The sequence below is a fragment of the Phocoena phocoena genome, chromosome 15 (genome assembly GCF_963924675.1).
Source record: "Phocoena phocoena chromosome 15, mPhoPho1.1, whole genome shotgun sequence".
In the NCBI taxonomy this organism is placed as follows: Eukaryota; Metazoa; Chordata; class Mammalia; order Artiodactyla; family Phocoenidae; genus Phocoena; species Phocoena phocoena.
The window spans coordinates 62,953,315-62,970,347 of record NC_089233.1 but is presented as its reverse complement, the minus strand read 5'-3'; the positions used below and the strand labels follow the sequence as shown (position 1 = coordinate 62,970,347).

The window sequence follows — 17,033 nt, the reverse complement described above, 5'->3', positions numbered from 1 at the left end:
ATACACACTAAGGCTCTAAGAAGTCAACAATAAAGAAATGTACTTTGCATTATTCAGTCTGACTTTTCCTAGATTATTAACGTCTCTTCTGAGGAAGACACATTAGAATAGATCTCTCGGGTCCCTGGTCAGCTCTAACCCGCTGTGATTTGTATCAGAAGTACTTAACCAGTGCCTGGAGCACCCCTGTTTCCCACTAACCCAGTGAGGCACTTAAATGATACTCTGGCTTACAGTATTTCATTACATGTAGTTCACTTCACTGTAGTGAGAGTACTAATTTTTTTTTGTGACATCTTTACTGGAGTATAATTGTTCTACAATGGTGTATTAGTTTCTGCTTTATAACAAAGTGAATCAGCCATACATATACATATACCCTATATCTCCTCCCTCTTGCGTCTCCCTCCCACCTGCCCTATCCCACCCCTCTAGGTGGTCACAAAGCACCGAGCTGATCTCCCTGTGCTATGTGGCTGCTTCCCACTAGCTATCTATTTTACATTTGGTAGTGTATATATGTTCATGCCACTCTCTCACTTCGTCCCAGCTTACCCTTTCCCTTCCCCGTGTCCTCATGTCCATTCTCTACATCTGTGTCTTTATTCCTGTCCTGCCCCTAGCCTCTTCAGAACCATTGTTTTTAGATTCCATATATATGTTAGCATACGGTATTTTTCTCTTTCTCACTTACTTCAGTCTGTATGACAGACTCTAGGTCCATCCGCCTCACTACAAATAACTCGATTTCGTTTCTTTTTATGGCTGTGTAATATTCCATCGTATATATGTGCCACATCTTCTTTATCCATTCATCTGTCAATGGACACTTAGGTTGTGTCCATGTCCTGGCTATTGTAAATAGAGCTGCAATGAACATTGTGGTACATGACTCTTCGAATTATGGTTTTCTCAGGGTATATGCCCAGTAGTGGGATTGCTGGGTCGTATGGTAGTTCTATTTTTTTTTTTTAATTTTATTTATTTTTGGCTGCGTTGGGTTTTCGTTGTTGCACATGGACTTTTCTCTAGTTGCAGTGAGCGGGGGGCTACTCTTCATTGCGGTGCATGGGCTTCTCATTGCAGTGGCTTCTCTTGTTGCGGAGCATGGGCTCTAGGCGCACGGGCTTCAGTAGTTGCTGCACATGGGCTCATAGTTGTGGCACACGGGCTTAGTTGCTCCGTGGCATGTAGGAGCTTCCTGGACCAGGGATCGAACCCGTGTCCCCTGCACTGGCAGGCGGATTCTTAACCACTTCGCCACCAGGGAAGTCCCTATTTTTAGTTTTTTAAGGAACCTCCATACTGTTCTCCATAGTGGCTGTATCAATTTACATTCCCACCAACAGTGCAAGAGGGTTCCCCCTTTCTCCACACCCTCTCCAGCATTTATTGTTTGTAGACTTTTTGATGATGGCCATTCTGACTGGTGTGAGGTGATACCTCATTGTGGTTTTGATTTGCATTTCTCTGATGATTAGTGCTGTTGAGCATCCTTTCATGTGTTCGTTGGCAATCTGTATATCTTCTTTGGAGAAATGTCTATTTAGGTCTTCTGCCCATTTTTGGATTGGGTTGTTTGTTTTTTTTTGATATTGAGCTGCATGAGCTGCTTGTAAATTCTGGATGTTAATCCTTCATCAGTTGCTTCGTTTGCAAATATTTTCTCCCATTCTGAGGGTGAGAGTCAGAATACAAGACACTTAAAACACTAAGATGGGAAACCTGCAGTTACTAAGCTCCTAATACTTGTTCCATACTGTGTTCACATTTATCCATACATTATATTATTTAATGCTTAGACAACTGTAAGAGATAGTTATCCTTTTATTACAGAGAAGAAAACTGAGGCTTGAAGAGGCTAAGTAACTTGCCCAATGTCATTCAGCTACAATATGATGAGCACCAGATTTCAAACCTAGGACAACCTGTCTCCCAATTCTTGGTTCTGTTTGGGGCTCTGCCACCATAATTACCATAAGATCGATCACTAACCTTCTTCCCTAACCTTCCCTGGTCTCAACTGTCAAGTGGGAATAGTAATCCTTGCACTGCTGCCCTCAAAGAGTTGCCTTAAGACTCAAAGGCAATAATAGGTATGAAAGGGCTCTGTAATATATAAAGATATGAATATAAGGGGCACTTGAAATATTGTGAACAAATGTTGGTATTTCCTTTCATGATTTTTTAAGGTACTTGAGGTTCTTGTAGGCTTCCCATGAAGTCAACTGTCCTTATCCCAGTCACCCCACCTCTCCGCCCCACTCCAAAATAGTGTTCCTTAGAATTTTCCAGTTAGGATTTTGGATAAACAGAAAACACATCAACTTCTCGGTATTGAGTACTCTTTAGGCTAATTGTCAGAGTCACACTAAGCAGCCAATCTGCTTAAGGGGTCACAAGTAAAAACAGCAGTGAGGGTAGGAGTGTTGGGAGGCCTGTAGATATAGGAGACTCCTTAAATAGTGGAAGATGCCTGGGAAATAGGTCCAAAGGGTCATTTGGGACAGCAGATCATAGAAGCCTTTGTATAAAATCTATCCAGAAGATCAATAAGTATGTTGTGTATGGGAGTAGGAGGGGGCAGGGTTGGCCAGCTTCAATTTGTTCTGGGATGGACAACACCTTGGCAGGGCCCTGACTGTAGAAACAGTAGTAGATGAGTAGGGCTCTCAACTCATTCTCTAGCCCAGCCTGGGATCACACCCTCATGATCCACACTGCTGTGGCCATCTGCTCCCTTCAGCTTCTGACAGAGTAAGGCCAAAAACAATAGCAAAGCATTCTTGGAACCAGGCCCTGGTCAGGGACAGATAAATAAATAGCAAAGTCCTTGCTCGTAGAGAGGAAGGCACTGCACCAACATAGTTTGAGCCTAACCAGAGGTCCTCTTGTAAAACAAAGTCTCTGGCTCATGGGGTATATTCAGGAATTGTGTGAACTGAATGAATCAAAGGAGCATTCTTCTATGACTTAAGAGCACCTGTGGTGTCAGGAGCCCTGGATTCCAGTCCTCATTCTGGCATGAATATAATTCAGTGAATCTGGGCAAATTACTTAACTTCTGTGGACCTCAGTTTACCAACATGTAAAGCAGGCTCTGTCTACCCCACAAGTTGCTATTTGTAGCCAGTGACATAATAGTTGAGACATCTACTCTATAAATGGCATGAGATGGAATAGTGGGAGCTGACAGAGCATTGGGACACATGGTCTTAAAAGTTCAGAGCCCAGTCTGGGGAAGACTTGAAATAAGCTCCTTTTCTTTCTCCCCAGGCAATTTAAGCCTGCTTTTCTGCTGATCCCTTAGCCTTGAACATTCCTCATATGCTTCTTTGCTGAGCTAATTCCTATTCACCCCTCAGACCTGGAGGCCTTTCTAATCTCCCCTAATACTGGGTCAGGTATTCCCTCTCCACCGCCCCCCCTCCATGTCTGTTTTATCATAGAATCCTAGCACACAGCATGTGTCAAAAGTATCTGTTGATGGTTGAATGACTGAAATAGTGGATCTAGAAATCCAAAGGAGATTCTTGGCCTGGAAGTCAGGAGGGCTGACTGTTTCTAATTCTAGCTCCACCACTGCTGTGCTCAGTGATCTCGGGCAAGCCCCAGTCCTTCCTGGACCATCCAGAAATGAGCTATCATCTATGAATGAACTCAAAAGCACCGACAATATATGAGACTTAGACTCATGCTAAGCCCTAAGGGTGAGGAACTTCTGAAGCCAGCTGTGTGCTCCAGAGTATGGGAGGTCCAATATCCTCACCCCAAGAGCAGCACCAGGTACACTGAACTATGCTGTCAGCAGCCTCCCAGCCTGTTGGTTTACTTAATTTCTCCTGATGAAGTGCCAAGAATAAATCGTAGGTGAGCAGCAGAACACGTTAATGAGACCAGAGCCTAATGAATCTTTTCCTTCCTGTGTCAATTAGAATTTCAAAGCTAGGATCCCCAAGGACCAATTTATTAGGAACAGAGAGAAGCCTTTTGTTCATCAGCTGCTGCCTGAGCTACTTTCCCTGGTCCTGTATGTCTGCTATGTAACAATCTTGCTTACTCAGATATGCCACCTGGTGAGATAGACAATACTTCTGGGGTCTGAACTTGAGGAAGGAGAGAAGGGGTCTAGGGTGTTTCTGGGGGTGAGTGGGAAGGTGGTTAAGAGAATCAGAGTAGCCCTGACTTGAATGCCACCTCCCAAGGATACTGGTCTTCAAAGAGCTAATAGCAGCAGATCAACTTGCCATTCACCCAACTAAGTAGCAGGTATTGTGTGACACCTATTTGCCTAAGGTATTTTGAATCCTCCCAACAACCCCCAAAGTAGGTATCAACAGCACTATTTTTTTTTTTCGGCCGCACGGCGAGGCTTGCAGGATGGGCTCTTAGTTCCCCGGCCAGGGATTGAACCCAGGCCGTGGCAGTGAAAGCCTGGAATCCTAACCACTAGGCCACCAGGGAACTCCAAGAACAGCACTATTTTACAGACAGAGAAACTGTGGCTCTGAGAGACAAAGAATTTTAAGGAACTAAGGAACTAGTTGAGGAACTAGCTGAAGAACACAACCAGCAGTTGGTAGACAGGGATTTGAACTCACAATCTGAACTTGCAATTCCAGAGACTGGGCTCTTTCTATGAAACCACAGCAACCTTGCCTCAGGGCTGGCAGGGCCAGCGGCTGATGTCCTGAATGGCAGAGATGGCCTGTGGGCAGCCGTGGCCATGTTGGACACTTGCCACCAACACGCTGTCTTTTGCCCAGGCACAAGCAAGAGTGCCTGTATATTGCTGGTCCTTCCATTCAATGACGTTGGCAATCTCACCCCGAGAACATAATCCAAGTAGAGTCACCATTGACATTACCCCCAGACTACTCCCCCAGAAATCTTTTGATTTATGACGAGTTGCCAATCCTTGATCTAATAGCTCCCAGGTGCCTAGTTCTCTTGGCTCCCATACTGTCCTCTCCAAGTCACACAGGGCCAGCCCAGTTGCCACTGCAATGTCATCAACAGAGGCAAATTCCAAGGTGAGAAGGTAAGCAAGTCAGGTTTCCAAATGGCTATGAAATGGAATTTTAGGACTCTGGTGGGAAAAACACTTAAGAGTGAGGTCAAGAGGTTTGTCCAAATTTACAGAACTAGAAAATAGCAAGAACCGGAACACAGGCATATATTGAATCCTAACCTGGCATCTATCTACCAAGAGCAGGAATAATAAATACAGAAAAAATGAGATCAGTGGTTTAAAATTTTTTTAAGCTTTTAATTTTGAGATAATTATAGATTCACATGCAGTAATAAATACTTTTTTGGGGGGTGGGGGGTGCTGTGCCTCAGGGCTTGTGGGATCTTAGTTCCCCAACCAGTGACTGAACCCAGGTCCTCGGCAGTGAAAGCTCGGAGTCCTAACTGCTGAATCGCCAAGGAATTTCCCAATAAATACTTTTTGAAAGCACTTAGCACAGTGTCTGGCACATAGAAACCCACCCAAGAAGTGTTGGCTATTAGATAATTAGGAAAAAGGGAGAGGGCATTCAGGATGGGCTTTTGAGGAAGAATTACTAAGTTTCTCTTTACAGAATGCTGAGGTATACCCATATAACACTTTAAATAATCTTTCCAATGATCCCATCAAGCAGGTATTAACATCCCCATTTTACAGATGAGAAAACTGCTCTCAGAAGTCAACTAACTTATCCAAGATTACTTTGTCCCAGTACATGCCAAAGCTGGGATTCAAATCCAGATATATCCAATTCCAAACGCTATGCTCTTTCTACATTTGTTTCTCTCAAGATAATACGGGCTGAGCTTAAAAGACAAGTCTGGATGTAGACTGGAAGTTAAGAGCAGGCTGCCGGTTAAGCAGGGGGGATAGCATGAACTAAGATGCGAAATTTAGCAACATACTGTCTTTGCAAAGAGTGGTAGTTCAAAGACATTGGCCAGAATAAAACAGTAAACTCACATGACAAAGACAAAATAAAAAGCTAAGGGGCAGATGGCAGAGGGTCACTGAATGCTAGCTGCTCTTGCCAACTATGTGGATCACAACTTGACTCCCCTTTGCTGGACACTAAAGAAAGAGAGGTAGCATGCCAAAACTGAAGAGCCATAGACTGGGAGGCCAAGGAAATCAAGTTCTACCACTAACTAGTTAAGTGGCCTTGGGCAAGTCACTCGTCCTTCCTGGGTTTCTAATACCAGAGGATCAAACTAAAAGATATCCAGGGACCTCTCTAACTTTGACCTTCCAGGAATCACTCTATTACCAGGTCATGTGTACAAATGTGAGTCTGGGAAATGCTAATGCTGTGATTAAACAAAGAAGCCTGAAATGAAACAGAGTAATGGTATGATAGGAACCTTGGGTACAGGGATAGAGAAAGAGAGCTAAGTGAGGGAGAGGAGAATAAAGGAATTAAATGGAATCCAAGTTAATCTTGGATAAAAGCTAGAAGACATCAGGCAGGCAAGGGAAGGGAGGCTGAACCAGGAGAGTTACCAATCCTGGCCTTCCTACTAACTTGCTATGTGGCCCTGGCTATTAGCCTCATTTTCCCATTGGCCAAATGCAGGGTCCTATATGTTCTGGCCTCAGCTGTCCCCTCTCCCCTCTCTCTTCTTTCTCTTTGGTGCTGTTCCAACCACACTCTCTGCCTCCTAGTTTCTCTACAAACATGCTCTTATCTTGGGGCCTAGCCTGCACATCTTTCACACATATGAAATAATCTAATAATTAATGATTTACTCGTTTTCTGTCTCCCCCACTGAAACAAGTTCCATGAAGGCAGTCTTTGTTTTGTTAACTACCATATCTCAGCTACAGGAATAGTATCAGGCATTTGTTGAATGGACCCCTAAGGTCCCTTCCAATTCTGGCATGCTATGATTAACTTATGGGCTTATGGAACTGGTGAAAATCTCAGAAGTTCAAAGTTCAAGCCTGGGTGAACTTAGGTTTAACCTGTCCTTTTGGCTCCAATTTTTGATATTTGCTTTGCCTCAGAGGGTCTTCAAAAATCATCTCCAAATGTAACAATCACATCCTAACACACAACTACACACATGCACAAATAGACAAATATATACCACTTAATTCAAGAATTATTATCGTAAAAAAAAAAAAAAAAAAAAAAAAAAAAAGAATTATTATCGTATGCTAGATGTGAAACACAGTATTTCCTTAACCTGGAAAATGAGGCCTTACGCAGTTTAGCCCCAACTTACTTTGATAACTTTAACCCTAACCACAATCCATTCCTGAAATCCTATGCTCTGGCTACAACGGACTGTTTACTCTTCTCTGAGACACACACGTGAGCTTCTGTGCCTTTGCCCTCATTGGTCTCTTTGCTTGGAAGCTACAGACTTCCCTTCTCAACTGCCAAATACTTCATCTTTCACGACTGTCAAATGTCTCACCTTTGAAGTCCAACTCAAATATCACCTCTTTTGTGAAGCTTTCCTTGATCTCTCAGGCAGTTAGTGTCCCCCCCTCCTCCAAGTTCCCAAAGCACTCCACATGCTTCCATTATAGTGCTCATCACTGCCACCTACTTACTTTATCTACCTCTTCTCCTTGATCAGTTATGGGCTCCAAAGGCCTTGACCATGTGTTTGCCTTCTCCTTATCCCTAAGGACCTACCTCTGTGCCTGGCACAAATGTTTATCATATTGGATGTTAACATGGCACCACAACTAATAACACTTCTTAACCTTCACTGGCACACTTGATCAGATAGTTCTTCCAACCAAAAGTTGGTTTCCCTCATACTTCTACCCACTAATATGAACTCCTACAGGACTGGAGAAGAAGCTGGAAAGAAAGAGGAGAAACAGTATTTGCAGAGCCTTGAATGTCATGCTAAGGACGCTGGATTTTATTCTAGAGGTTTTATGAGCAAGAAAGTGATAGGAATAAGATCTATATCTTAAAACCTATGGACAGAAAAAGGGGGTTATATTTCAGGGTCAAAGACTGGAGATGGGGAGACAGGCTAGTTGACAATGAAAAAGTCTCAGTGAGAGAGGATTAAGATCTGGCCTTGGATGGTAGCACTGGGGATAAGAAGATGGGCAAAACATTTCAGAGACAAAACCACATAATGAAAGCAGTTGCCTACTTTACCTGAGTGAAACTCTGCTCAAAACAAACTTCCTCCAGGTGGAACTTTGTGACCTCTTTGCATCCAAGATGGCCTTGAGGATACCAGAGCAGGGAAAAAGCCTCCATGACTAGGTGAAGGGGAAGAAGCAAGTCTAGGATTAGCAAAGACCAAGCTACAAGCCAGTGAGTAGGGCTGTAGGAGACAGCTCAACGTCCTGCTAATAGCTGCTACCTGAAGAAGTTTCTGCAAAGAAGTCGGGTCTGTGCCCTGAGCAGAAAGATGCCCTCCTGACTTGGAGAGCTTCAGCCAGCTTTAATACCAGAGACTCTGATGATTTTCAGCGGTGCTTTGTTAAGGAAAATTATCCAAAAACTGGAAGTAAGGGAAAAAGATAACTGTGTGAACTTTTAAATTCATGTTAGGACATTTTTTTAGTATGTATCTGAGAGTCATCTGATACTCTTGGAGAATGGAATTTTGTTTGACTTACTGTTCACAAACAGGGCCCAAATATTTTAAAACTCTGCAAAGTTAGACATTAACATATAGCAAACTGAGAAGTAGAAAAGATAACATGAAATGTTACATTTTTATTAGAACATTTATCAATTTTGGATCTAATTTAGCAATCTCATTTCAGCAATCCTTTTTCCACTAAGAACATAAATCCAGTTTCTCAGCTATTCTCTTTCTGCTGGTTCCCACACTGAGTTAAACAAAACTTGACACATGCTCACATGGATGAGAATTATGCCCTGACATAGTACACACATCCACAGGCCTGCCTACCTACCTCACAGGAACCAGATGCCAGGAGGCAAAAGAAGCCTGACATCCAGGCACAGGATTTTAGTGAAGTGAAACAGGTGTCACTTATGAAATGACATAAAGCTCAGTGTAGCAGAAAGGGCACAAAGCTGAGAGTCAGACCTGCCACTAATTTATTGTGTGACCTTGGGCCTATTACTTACTGCCCCTTGCTGGGCCTCAATTTCACAATTATAAAACAGGTAAGTTGATCTAGGTCAGTGTTGTTTTATAAACTGTGTTCCTGGCAACTATGCAGGTTTAAGGCAGATGCCTCAGAGCCTGTCTTTGATGAGGGTAAGGGGGAGGCTAGACTGGTGGACTCTGGGCCCACCACTGCCACTTCTAACAGAGCAGCTCTGTTTGAGATGTTGAGTTATATGTTTAAATAAAGGGCTCCTCCATAAACTTGATAACTGTTAGTTAAGATCTCTTCCCACTCTGACATCCTAAAATTCCATCATTTTATGGCAAATGATCCTGGGGACAATACAGAGCCAAAAATATCTCCTCTTACCCTATATTTAAAAACATATCATTAGAAGAGGGTCTCATTAAGAAGGCCCTAGCAGTTGAGTAGGAAGGGGTGAGGAAGGGGACAAGTGAGCAGAGGAGGGCTCAGAAAAGGGCAGAGACTAAAGGCCTGTCCCTTTTGCAAATGAAGATTGAGTGGAACCCAAGGCCAGGGACAGAACCCTTTCAGGGAGGGCTTAGATTCACTGGCCTTATCAAGACTAAGGAGTTGGACTCTAGCCCCTGACTCTGCCACATAAAGGCAGGTGCCTTCAGTTTCCTTAGACTAAAATCTCTACAAGTAACGTACTTTGTAAACTGAAAAATGATTACAGATTTGAAGACCTATTAGAGCAATCTTATTCTTAAATCTTTTATATTATTCTCTTCTCCTGCCAGGTCCCTGAAGGAGGCTCATCACACTTGAGATGTATAGACCCTCTCTCTTCCTTCCTTACATTTCAGAGTTGGGCATACAAGGGGCTTATTGCTTGGAATATTCCCTCATTCAACTTTGAAAATGACAAGTACACTTCTTACTAGGGAGCCCATGTTCCATGTTGAAGATGGAAACCTGGCCTCTCGCTTAGTGATTGGACCTCTGGGCCACACACGTGGATCCTAGAGAAGCTGGTTTGAGGCAGGGCAGAGCAGAAGAAACTCATGGGAAAATGCACTGAAGGCATGGAGATATTCCCATTATACTAAAGCCACTGCATACCCCTTCCTGGGCACTCTTGAACACTCTACCCTCCTGGAAGGGCAGAGGCCAGAGGAAGTATGATACTCTGGAAAGAGCTTACTATACTAAATGCTTGGGGTCTATGGAAGGAGGAGGACCTGAGTTCAAAACCCAGCTCTTTCACAGACTAAGTATATGAACTCTGGCAAATTCATTTACTTCACTGAGGCTCAGCTTTTCCCTCTGGAGCTATTAATAACTTAATGAGTTACAAAGATTAACAAAGATAATTTTAACTTAAAACACCTATGACAATACCTGGCACATAGTAGGCACTTGATAAATGTGACTTCCATCAACAGGGAAAGGGCAAATAGCAAAAGATGACTGAATGTGATTCACATGACAGGTAGGGAGGACTAGGGGATGAACCCCAGCAAGTATATCAGAGCCGTGAGCGGCTCAGAATGGGAATGGGCTGATTTGGAGAGTCTGTTGTGCTATTCTAAGAGCATCTGGATCCTGTAACAGCCAAAGCAAATCAAACAGGAGTGCTTATGAAGAGCTTCTTTCTAAAACAAGTACGGGCTGTGTTACTGACATACGCCACAGGGGAATTGAGAAGACTGCTGGCAGAGATGTTAAGAAAGCTGACAAGCTTTCAGTTCCAATCTTTGCTACTACCTACGTATGGGTACAGCTGACCTTGGCTCCAGAGGAGAAAACCCTGGACTGAGACACAAGAGACCTAGGTGCTGGTCTGAGCGTGACTCTGAGCAGGCGACATCATCTCTCAGGCCTCAGTTTTTTCTTTCTCCTCCAAATAATAACAATTCTTTATATGCCTACTCTATTATCACTATCCTCATTTTCTATGGCTCAGAGAAATTAAGCTAATACAGGCAGGCATCTGAATTCCAGGTCTGCTGTTAAAGCCAGTAGTCTTTCCACTCTATTGCATCATCTCTCAGTGTTAACTGACGGGGTGAAACCAGGTGGACCAAGGCATTTGAGGACCTGAAAATTTTATGATTCTTAGCAGCTTGAAATTGTGGTTTCAAGAGCATTCTAAATATATACTGTAGTGCTAACCTGCTAGTTAAGAAGCCTTCTCCTATAAATGAAATCCTCAACACCAAGGGCAAAAGCTGAGTACAAGCCAACTTGAGAGCCAGAGAAGAGCAGACAATGAAATTTTAGGAAGCCTCGAAGAGGCCCTTGGAGAATACATTGCCTAACTCATTTTACAGATGGGGATATGGAGGCTGCAAAAGAGAAACAGCTTGACTGGGAACACCCAGAAAGTGGGTGACAGAGCACAAACTGGGTTCTATGTCGCATGGACTCTCTCATACTCGTTATCTACTCAGTCTCCAACATTCCAGGCCGTTCTGATTTTCTCATTGATATTTTTTTTCCAAATGCTGAGTGACAGGCAGGTCACTGCCCCTGCAGCCGACTCCCAAACACTTCTCGTTGTAGGTAATGGCTCTTCCTTTCTGTCTCTGCTGCAGCGTTAAGCAGGACTGAATCTGAGTCTTCTCTTTCGGCCCCCTCCTCTTTTTTTCCTTTGAATGACAGACAAAGTGCCTTTGGAGGCACAGAACTGGAAGAGACATACCAGCAATTATAGAACAAATTTCTACTTCATTCCCTCTTTTTGGAGCTGAGGAAACTGAGGCCCAGAGATATTAAATGCTTTCCCAAGGTTGAGTTAGTAGAACAGGCTTAAGAGCCTGGGTCACAATACTCACCTTCTACTACAATCTGACACTGAACACAGGGTATCAGAATTTATTTCAACCACTAGTGGCTGAACACCAATCCAGGCCAGGCATTTTTTCATCATCTCCTATTAGCATCACAATAACCGTATAGGCATTATTGTTCCCATTTTGCAGAGGAGGAAACTACAGCTAGGAGAGGTTAGTCACAAAGGAAATGAATGTCACAGCAAGGATTCAAATCTTTGGCTTTAAAGCTTCCTCTCTTTCCCCAGCAGCATACAGCCTGAGGTTTTTAAGAATATACACAATGGTGGGAAAGATGGAGTTAATTAATCTTCCTAAAGACCAGTTATCCTGTAGATAACTTTGTCTATTGCCCTATGCACTTAAGTACACTAACTCTTGATATATTATGCTAACTGAGGAGATGGGGAGGGAGATGAAGGTAAGGGAGACCAGTAGAGACTCCTGATACAAAATGACAGATAACTCAAAGGAAGCAATTTCTGCTTTTGTGTTAATGTGATCGTTTGTAGGATAGTTTTGGGGCTTTTTTCTGCATCTGCCCCATTAGGTCATAAGTCCCCTTTACTCAAGTCCCACTCATCTCATGATTCTGGTATCACACTTGCTGATGGACCTTGGTTTCCTGATTTATGGTTTCCCAGCTTGGGTTTTTGATCTCTTGGCCTTATTCTTAGGCTCAGATCCCTACCTCTCTGCCACAGTCAACGGCCTTAAAACTGCCCTCTAGGAGCTGTCAGTCACTCTTCTGTCAGGCTTGCTGCTCCAGTAGGACACAAACATGCCTCATGAATACAGGCAAAAATCTTCAACAAAATATTAGTAAACCAAAACCAACACCATACAAAAAGGATTATACACTATAACCAAGTGGGATTTATTCTAGGAATGAGGTTGGTTTAAAATCCAAAAATCAATAACATAGTGCCATGTTAGTAGAATAAAGGATAAAAACCACACAAACAAAATCCAACATCCACCCATAATAAAACCTCTCAGTAAACTAGAAATAGAAAAGAACTTAACTTGGCCTGACAAAAGAAGTCTACCAAAAAACCCTACAGCTAACATCACTTCATGGTGAAAGACTGAATATTTTCTCCTTAAAATTGGGAACAAGAGGGCTTCCCCGGTGGCACAGTGGTTGAGAGTCCGCCTGCCGATGCAGGGGACACGGGTTCATGCCCCAGTCTGGGAAGATCCCACATGCCGCAGAGCATGCCTGCGCGTCCGGAGCCTGTGCTCTGCAACGGGAGAGGCCACAACAGTGAGAGGCCCGCGTACCGCCAAAAAAAAAAAAAAAAATTGGGAACAAGGTAAGCGTGTCTGCTTTCACCAATTCCGTTCAACACTGTACCAGAGGTCCTAGCCGGTACAGTCACGCAGAGCGATTTTGTGGACGTTAAGATTATGTCATTCCTCTACTCAAAACTCTCCAGTGGCTTCCTATTTCACTCAGAATAAAGCCCTGCATGATCTGAGTCCCTGTCTACCCTTGTGACTTCTTCTCCATAATCCACTCTCCCTATTGCTCACTTCATCTCTAGCTACACTGACCTCCTTTTGTTCCTAAGACACTAAGCGTGCTCTTGTTTTAGGGCTTCTGAACTTGCTGAACTCTATGCATGGAATGTTATTCCCCAAGATATACACATAGCTCATACTACTTCAGCTCGTGCATATTTCTAAACAGATTTTATTTTCTCACAGAGGCCTTCTTTCATCACACAGTCCCTCCCTATTCCCTTACCTTGCTTTATTTTTATTCCTATGTACTCATCTGTTTATCCTCCACTAGAACTTAGGATACAAGAGAGAAAACTATTTTCTTCACTGCTACATTTCAAACACTTGAAACTGTGCCTGGCACATGGTGGACACTCAATAAATACACACTGAATGAATGGACGTCTTTAAAAAGATATTCATGTATAGGAGAATGAATAAAGGCGGGGTTGGGAGGGTGGGAACCACTGTCCCAAGAGTCTGAGAAGGACCAAGGTTTTAGGTCATGGAGGAAGAACCACTGTAGAACAGAAAAAACTTGGTTCTCTAAAGCCAGATTCTTCTAAGTTCTAAGCTTAGGTCTTCCAGTCACTGCCTGTGCCTGTGTATCCCTCTCTAAGTCTCTGGAACTTATAAAATGAGAATATCACCACCTACCTCCCAAGCTGTTATGAAAACAAAATCAATTTATGTATTCAATATAGCACCTGATAATATAGTAGATACTACAAATAATTAAACATTCTGATACCTCTGTCCCTCAAGAAGAACCTAGAACTACCTTAAAAATTACCTAGCTCCACCTTATTGAAATGCATAGATGTCTATAGGGCTGTTGCCCCTGAAGTTTGACCTTCATACCCATTTTAACTTCTCTTTCTTATCATTCTTCTTTTACCTCTCCCTTACTGTTAGCTTTCAGCTCTCACCTCTAGCTGCTGCTAATATAGCAGCTCCTCCTCCCCTTTTTATACGCCGCTCTTAATCTTATGGAGGTTTAGAAACCAGATTGCTAAGCTTGTTACAACAAAACGTAAAAATAGGAATAAATTAGTGCTGTGCAAGGTCTTAAGGATGACAATGCTTTGCTACCTTCTTGTTTTTCAGTTGGACTCTGGAAAATTGAGGATGTTAGATAAATAAGATACTATATGGGTATCAGTATATTATACAATCTTTTACATAGAATCATTCATATTTTAAAATAGTCAATAGTGGAACTTTTTCACAGGGCAGTTGTCACGAAAACAATAAAAGCCAAGCTTGATGCCCAGGCCATGTAAAGACCAGAAGCTATAGAACATTAGATTAACCAAGACAGAAAGAGAGGACAGCAAGAGTCTGGAGATTCAGAATAGGAGGGTATGTTGGCCAGTGTGGATTCCAAGAGCATCAGGTTGGAGGACAGATCCCTCTGTGCACCCTCAGGCAGGCAGACGGAAGAACAGAATGCCCCTTGTTACAGAGTATGAAGAGAGTGACCTATGTCACTGGCCAAGAGCGAGAGAAATGGTGGGAAAACTGGAATGCCCACGGCCTCTGATAAGATATGAGACTGCAGTACAAGTGCCTTTTTCACTAGCAGTTGGAGGGTGGGGGTTGGGGGAAGGCAGGGAACCTAGGGCTAGAAGAGGAATAGCCCTCCTGTTCTAACATGCTGGGGATGGACTCTTGAAACCAACTATAATATCTGTACTGGCAGTGGCCTTGGAGCCAGTCTGTGTGAGTGCATTTAAACCTGCACTCTGCAGCCCACATGCTGCAAATCATGGCTGCCAATGCTGCCTGGCTTTGTCTCTGTGCCCTGGAAAGACTGAACTTGTGGAAAGACTGAACTTCCGGTAGGGCCTGCAGAAGGAGAGGAGGAGAAGGGCCTGGGAGAAAATTTACAGTGTACATTTCCAAGGCAAAACCTTCCCTTTTACCTTTGGGGAGTTGGGTGGCAATCAGGTCAGGGACTGAGATGCCAAGGATACTTATAACACTTTCTTCTCACCTCTCATTTCAGTCATGCTGTTTTACAGTTCACAAAGCTTTCCAACTTGCATCTCCCATTTGATTGTCTACAATATCCTGTATGGTTGGTGCACACAAAATAGACATATGGGTGCAGTGAGGCACTCCAATTTACAAATAGGGAAATGGAGATTATCCAAGAGCAAATACTGAACGAGAAGACAAAAAACCAGGTTTTCCAACTGCAACTCAGCTCTCCAGGTCCCCATCTGTGCTGGCCCAAGTGCTTATGGAATCCCACGTGTTACAGGTGTTTTCCTCTCCTTCCAGTCGTATTTAGCCTTGGCCTCCGCCTGCTTGAAGGCTCTTCCTTTGCCCCTCACTAAAAATGCCATTGCTCAGAAAGGACCCCCCCAACTCTTGCCTGCCCTGCTGGGCCCTTCAAATAACTAGACCTCCTTCCTGAATCCCTAAGGAGGTCTGTTTTCTTGAACTTTATAAGAAAAATCATGATTCCAGGGAGATTAGCATTCCAAGGAAAGCCTGCCAAGGCAGAGAGAACAATGGTATTCACAGTTAGACTGACCTGGGTTCTAATATCAGCTTTACGGACTCCCAGGTGTAAACCTGGGCAAGTTACTTCAGTTCCCTGAGTCTCAATTCCCTCATCTATAAGATGGGGTTTTGTCTAGTTTAAATGGGATCCATAACACTGTTGGTTCTTAATATGTTGATTTCCCTTCCTGTTTCACCATCTGCAGTCTTCCTTCTAAGATTCCCTGGACTTCCGTCTTCACACAGCCCCACTCTAATCACTCCGTCCTCACCTCCATTGATGATTACATTCTGCAGGACTGATAAAACCACAGGATTTTCTGAAGCTGACTCTGGGCTTGGTAGGTCACAATCAAGACTGAAATCAGGAAAAGTCTCTAAGGGCTATGAAGTCACGTTAAGAGAGGTTATGGGAGAAGGGGTTTAGTTGCCAGGTCCAGAATACCCCCCAGCAGAAAGCAGCTGGCAGAAGCCAGAAGGAATTGAGCATGCTTTGCTTTATTCATGGCAAATGATCCCACCCTGTCTCATGGCAGCTCCAGGAAAGCAAGTTCAATTCTCCTCCCAGTAGAAAAGGCTGCCTATGACAGTCTCTTAGGCATGGAGTAGAAGAGTAATTATCTGTAAGTTACCTGTACTAAGGGTAAAAATAAGCTCCAAACTTGTTACCTTGTATCTTGGCCCAAGTTTGCCCAGAGTTTGCCTAGGCACTCTCACTCACCAGTACCAAGGCTGAGCTCAGCCAGCAATTTCCTCTTTTGCGTTACAGGGTCAGCACCAACTGTCTCAGGGAAGAGGGCTCACCTATAACAGAGAGAAATCAGTCAGGGTCTTGCTCAGAACAGGCATGAACTTAGGTCAATGAAGGCATGCAAAGTTCCTGCCCTTACATGTCTTGCATCCTAGCAAAAGATAGGGTAATAAGTAAATACATAGTTTCAGGTTGTGCTATAAAGAAAAATAAGCAGAGTCCGGAACGAATGACGAGAATGAGGTCTATTTTAGATAAATCCGTCAAGGAAGACTTCTCCAAGAAGCAATTGCTAGACAGAGACCTGAATAAAGTAAGGGGGTTAAGACCTGCAAAGATCAGAGGGAAGAGTGTTTCAGAGAAGGGAAATAAGTGCAAAAGCCCTGAGGCAACA

At 43.4% G+C, this 17,033-nt stretch overlaps 1 protein-coding gene across 1 annotated transcript in view; it reads right to left on the bottom strand.

Moving 5' to 3' along the window:
• RALY (RALY heterogeneous nuclear ribonucleoprotein) overlaps positions 1 to 16,692 on the bottom strand; it is a 42,660-nt gene extending 25,968 nt beyond the window's left edge. The window contains exon 1 of the mRNA XM_065891849.1: positions 16,610 to 16,692. The gene's annotated coding sequence lies outside the window, so the exon portion shown is untranslated. The remainder of the gene's footprint in view (positions 1 to 16,609) is intronic.
• Between the last annotated feature and the right edge of the window lie 341 nt (positions 16,693 to 17,033).